General features: G+C 38.7%; 1 long non-coding RNA gene across 1 annotated transcript; it reads right to left on the bottom strand.

Moving 5' to 3' along the window:
- Positions 1-4,912: 4,912 nt before the first annotated feature.
- LOC131737626 (uncharacterized) lies at positions 4,913-6,178 on the bottom strand. Its single transcript, XR_009329272.1, has 2 exons — positions 5,880-6,178; positions 4,913-5,439 (listed from the first exon to the last, which is right to left on the bottom strand). It is a non-coding gene; the product is annotated as an uncharacterized LOC131737626 (long non-coding RNA).
- Positions 6,179-6,575: the final 397 nt, after the last annotated feature.

Here is a 6,575-nt window from a genome sequence, read left to right as displayed (position 1 = left end):
CGCGCTGTATTAAATATCAATTTGATTGAATTCGATTGATATACTGTATGAAATTATTGTTTTTGGTTACTTTCCAAAATGCTTGTCCGATTTATTTTCTTTCACAATATGTATAGTAACTTGACAGTACTTGCTATGATAAGCTATAGATTTAGAGTCATTGAAATTACATGTATACCTCCAATTGAGCCTGAAAGGTCAACAATGTACTTCAATAACATATAACCTTTAAACTCAATTGACAATATTTTTTTCTTTTGACATGACCATTGCTTAAGATGAAAGCTTTACATGAAGGTCCCTTTCATGACCTTTTGACCCAGGGTAAGTGGGCAAACCTGCTGAAGCCCATACACTAAACAAGACAGAAGGGTCAACTCTCATTAACCTGTAACCATTAAACTGGCTGTTATTATTATTATTATTATTATTATTATTATTATTATTATTATTATTAATTAATTAATCATTTAGCAGACACTTTTATCCAAAGCGACTTAGAGACTAGGGAGTGAACTATGCATCAACAACTGCTGCTGCAGAATCACTTACAAAAGGACCTTGGTTTTATGTCTTATCCTAAGGACGAAACACAAGGAGGTTAAGTGACTTGCTCAGGGTCACACACAGCAAGTCAGTGGCTGAGCCATGATTTGAACCGGGAACCTCCTAGTATCAAGCCCCTTTTCTTTAACCACTGGACCACCAAGCCTTCATGTTATACATTGTGTTTTTGGTGCTACCAAAAAATACAGACTAAATACTTTAGCTGCTGTTGCCTGCAAAGACTACATCATTTGTTATTGTGCCAGCTGCAGGTACTTTCAGTCATATTTCTTTTGTTTTAGCTAATAAAAAGACTCTGTAGTGTATTTGAAATACCCAAAAATGCGCTGTAAATTTGGCACACTAATTTAAAGCCTTTATGACAGCTCCAACAAACAAATCATTGTAAATTTAAAAAAAAAAGTCTGCGCTTGTTAAGGAAATTCAAAATGAATACTCGTTATGTCGAGATCACAAGATAAATGTTTTTTATAACATTTTGTGTTGAAGATATACATATACAGTATATATCAGAAAAGGATTAGGGTTAGATTTAAAGTTTGGGTTAGTGGGGATAGGGTTAGTTTTGTAGTTAGAGTTAAGTTTAGGATTAGGGTTATATCATGCAAAAAGATTTACACATTGTAACTATGCATAATAATTTTATAATTATGTGTAAGCACACATTTATTTACTTAGTAACTACCATGTAAATACACAGTAATTTGAGGCACTTGATGTAAAGTGGTATCTAAATTACAAACCTATCCTAGACAAGGTGCAACAAAACACATTACAAATGCAATACAATAGCTGGGGTCTGAGTTATTGAGTTTAATCAGGTGTTTGTGTGTGTGTGTGTGTGTGTGTGTGTGTATATCAAGCCAAAGAAGCAGAATAGCCCAAGGCTTCAGGGAAACAGAACACATTAAGAGTGGCTGAGAAAGGTGAAATCCACAGAGCAGTAAGGCAGTCCAGGGTTATTAATCTGTCTAGCAGGCAAATCCAGCAGAGACTGTGTGTGAATGGCCTTTGGGAGAGGTTAAGGTTGGGCAATATTATATCAACTAGCAGTTCTGATAAGATATTGTGAGTCGAGTGGATATGAAACACCTGTTTCATCCAGGCTGCTTTTACTGCTGGAAAATATATATATATATATACAGTATATATGTTTTAAACTGGGAACAAAGCAATAATAATAAATACAACAATCTGAGGGTTCTGTCTCCATGGTGCGAGCCTTCCCTGGACTGGAGGGACCATGCTTTTTTATAGTAGGGAGCTGAGGGAGCAGTTCAGTATCCATGCCTCAAGCCTGGAGGGACCCTCATTTCACATATACAGCATTAGCTCTCTGTTTTGAAGAAAATCTGCAAAGGTTTCTGGAGGCAAATGTTCTGAATTATATGCATGCAGGGCCACCTAGGTCATTTCACTGGAGGGCTGAGCTGCATTCAGACCCTCGCCTCTCGATATATAAAAGGCCAGCGTATAAGACCAATGCGCTACCTAGCTGTATTAAATTTTAGTTCGGTGAGGCGTTTTGTTTTGTAGACACAACACTCGCGTCGTTGACAACCCTGCCACATGAATGCAATAATACACAATCACTCAAAACCTATTTTTGTCCTCCGGAAAATCAATTTGTTCTATTAGGCCCAGTTTGCAGCTGTGAGAGGAATACAGGAGCAGAGAAACAGAAACAAGCTCTGCAGAGCTGGAGCCTGCAATCAGAATTGACATGGAAGAGCAGAGCAGAGGTTTCCAAGTAAATCCTGGATGGTACCTGAAAAATCTGCTAATTTCCACAGACCTCAATCATTAATCTGCAACCACAGAACAGGTATAGCATCTCAGCCAACAAGCTGTATGGCTCCTAATGGAATCCTACTATCAATCAATCAATCTTTATTTTATATAGCACCTTTCATAGTGGACCACCATCACAAAGCACTTTACTAAAAAGTCTCCTGCATTTTACCATTTGTGGCTGTGTGTTCCTTTTCTCTTACTGTTTGAAATTAATTGCACATGTGGCCTATTAAGTCATCAATTTAGACAATCATTAATTTGCCTATTTTGACAATTTTCAAACATTTTCAGTTACAGTGGTTTGATTCACATGCACAAACAACAGAAGCAATGGGGTGTTGTAATACATCTGCACACTGCTGTATATTTAATTGATCTAAATAGTGCTGGATCTAGACAATTGATATAGGGCTATCTGTGACATTTTATGAAAAAAACAAACAATTCTAGTTTGTAATATATATATATATATATATATATATATATATATATATATATATATATATATATATATATACACACACACACACACACACACACACACATACACACACACACACATATATATATCAGAACCACATTATGCTATTGTATATTGGAATCCACTGGAACTGTAGTCTGCTAATGGTTCTGGCATTTTGATGGTATCCTAATTCCCAATTCTATGCTTTCCTTTTTGTTTATCTATACATTACCATGCTCCCCTGTGTCAACAGCATGCTGTCATAAAGCCTCGATATACTGTGCTGTTTGATCAGGCTTCCATATGATTGCCCCCCCCCCCCACCATATTTATCAGGCTTTCTTTTATCATGGTACACAGCAGGTACTTCAAGCCAAACCTTCAGTGAAATCGTGTCTGCTAAAGACCCCATGGCGATTGTAAAGACAGAAAAGGTCAGTGAAGTAAATGCTGTGTTTCCCTATTAAATGTGAAGCTCAGTGAGGTGAAGTATAAATAACTTGCTTACATAATACATGCCTGTAATTTGTGGCCATTCAAACTGCACCAGTATTGATTGCCCTAAAAAGAAAATAGCTGATTTATGACTCACTGCCTTGGTTTCCAAGTCATGTGGGATGTATTTTTGGAGTTACACTTCAGTATGTGTTTTATATATTGAGAGATAATTTATTACAAAGGTGCTTATCTAGTCACTCCATTTTGTGCATGGTATGCATGGCATTATTACAGCAATCAGCTTGCACAGTCTGATCCTGCACTATTTACTTAAAAAAAATGAGGCACAGTACATATGTAATGGGCAGTGTTATGTGATGCACTGCCATTATGGATTTTGTCCTGTCCCGATCACTTGTGGTGTGCCGGGTCGCTGGTTCGCACCCAGCCTTTACCCTATTACACCATTGGTCTCAAAGGAGAAATGAGATTAAAAAATGTCTTTGCCTTACATATACCAATACATGCATATACTCTAAGAGCAACAATTCATAAACTTGAATAGCTTCTATAACTATTCTTGTATCAGACTAGAACAGGTTTTAACGTCTTTATCACGGTTGATGCCATTTCATTAGCTGCTTCTTTGGGTGAAATATCAAATTAGGCCTGACCAAAATGAACACAACTTTTCACTTAATTTGGAGTCCCAAACGCTTCGGTATTTGACAGGGAAAAAATGCATAAATAATTTCTAACTCAGCAACTAATCCTCTTGATCGCACTTGTCTTCTGAGCTCGGAGATATTTTAATATTCCTCACAGTTCTCACATCTCAGACTTGTTTTTTTTTTAAATTTGTTCAGGGATTACAGGAGTAGGAAGCAAGCAAATTATTTTACCAGCGATTCACGATACGTTCTTATTACTAGATAAGCCAGTTCTTGGGCCGCTGTTTATTCACGGCTAATTTTACACATTAGAAATACCCTACAGCTGTCATTGTGGAAGCCTGGGTTTGATGTAGGGCATGATAACTTGATACATTTTGGCACAACAGGGAAACCTCTCTCAAAAGTAGAGGATTTTTATTGCACTGAATGGCAGGCGGGTGGGGAGGGGTTCCAGTCAGGGTTGAGGAACTCTGTTGTTTGCAAACCTACGAGGGGATGCTTTCATGACACATGTCTGCAATCACCTTGTCTGATTATAGCTTCTGCTTATGTCACCTTTCAAGAGCTTTAACAATAAAAAAAAGAAAATGATGTGGCATTTATTTCTGGCAACCCTGCAGGTAAGTATACAGGTCTAAGAAAAATAAATCTAAAACACTTCTAAATGTTTTTTTTTTATTGTCAGTATAAGACACTGAGGTCATTTTTTTATTTTTATGAAAACTATAAACCTGATTAATAGAAGAAAAAATACAGTAAAATCTTTATGTTATGGCCAAAAGTTTTGCATCACTTAGAATGTTAGGATAGAGACATCATTAAAAAAAACTAATATATACAGTACTGTGCAAAAGTTTTAGGCAGGTGTGAAAAAATGCTGTAAAGTAAGAATGCTTTATATATATATATATATATTGTAACAGACGCCCAGCCGCGGGCGTAATTTTTCGTTCAATAACTGGACAGACTCAACGTGTACACAGGTGAATTACTTTAATTTAAACCATAAGCAAACGTATATCACCCCCACCCAAAGTATCATGCCCTGTACGGGCTACTAACTATCTCACTTATAGTCCCTATCTAAACCTACCCCAGGAGTTCACTTGTTCAAGTGGGTACAGTCTATAAGGTCTCTTGGCTGCAGACCCTGAGTCCTTCAGTGTACAACCGGCTGAAGTGCCAAGCACAGGTTGGGGTGTTCCGGTGCTGGCTCCCTCTGCTGCAGCACGGTGAGCTGGAACTGGCTATCCCGGCTGGAGCACGTTGACCACACGGGTAAGTAGACCAGAACAGGCTCTCTCTGCTGGAGCACGTTGAACCGTACGACAGTTCCTGCTATTGTGGAAAACTGTAATCCAAGTAGTGAACTGGAGTGCGTAGAAACCATATGATAGCCCCTGCTATCTTGGTGTACAGTACCTCCAGGAAACACACTGCAGCGCGTTGAAACAGAACGACAGCTCCTGCTATCGTGGTGAACTGTATTTTCCAGGAAACACACTGCAACGCATTGAAACAGAATGAAAGCTCCGTCTATCCTGGAACAGCGGATACACTGAAGTGTCATTAAATAATAAAACCAAATGTCCAGAACACTTTGTCCCGATGTCTGTGAATTATTTTGTCCAGACTCACACAGTACCCAATCCCAATTAAATGTTATGATCTCTGTTCACTTTGCAGAGAGTATAATTTGCTAAACTCCAAACAGTACATTTTTTTATTTTTATTAAAGAAATAAAAAATGGTCCCGTCTCTAAACTATGTCACCGGCACTGGCCCCGCCCGGAGCCGAGACGAGCTCTGTGCACTTTTAACGTGCAGAGGTTATACTCTCTGCTCTGCTACTTCTAACCAAAAAGTCCCAAAGTTAAACAATAATACAGCTGGGCACCAAAACAGCAATAAAGTAAACTGGTTTCTAATACCAGCCAACCTACTTTGTAATCCAAACGACTTTGCAAGAAAAACTTCCACACACAAAAACAGTACCTTCCAACAACTAGAATCCTGTAGAACTCCGTCAGTGTATCCCCCACAGCCCCCTAAGTGATCTGCTGGCTTCCTTATATATCAGCAGACTCCTCCCAATTCATTAACCCCCAGGGCTTCTGGGGAATGTGGTTTTCAACCAGACAGCCATTTCTTAAAGGGCCTCCGCCCTATCCTCACAATATATTTATCAATTAACAAAATGCAAAGTGAGTGAACAGAAAAAAAATCTACATCAAATCAATATTTGGTGTGACCACCCTTTGCCTTCAAAACAGCATCAATTATTCTAGGTACACTTGCACACAGTTTTTGAAGGAACTCGGCAGGTAGGTTGGCCCAAATATCTTGGAGAACTAACCACAGTTCTTCTGTGGATTTAGGCAGCCTCAGTTGCTTCTCTCTCTTCATGTAATTCCAGACAGACTCGACGATGTTGAGATCAGTGCTCTGTGGGGGCCATACCATCACTTCCAGGACTCCTTGTTCTTCTTTACGCTGAAGATAGTTAATGACTTTTGCTGTATGTTTGGGGTCGTTGTCATGCTGCAGAATAAATTTGGGGCCAATCAGATGCCTCCCTGATGGTATTGCATGATGGATAAGTATCTGCCTTTACTTCTCAGCATTGAGGAGACCATTAA

The sequence above is a fragment of the Acipenser ruthenus genome, chromosome 7, assembly GCF_902713425.1.
Source record: "Acipenser ruthenus chromosome 7, fAciRut3.2 maternal haplotype, whole genome shotgun sequence".
Lineage (NCBI taxonomy): Eukaryota > Metazoa > Chordata > Actinopteri > Acipenseriformes > Acipenseridae > Acipenser > Acipenser ruthenus.
Note: the sequence above shows the minus strand (reverse complement) of the source record. Positions and strands in the feature narration are given on the sequence as shown.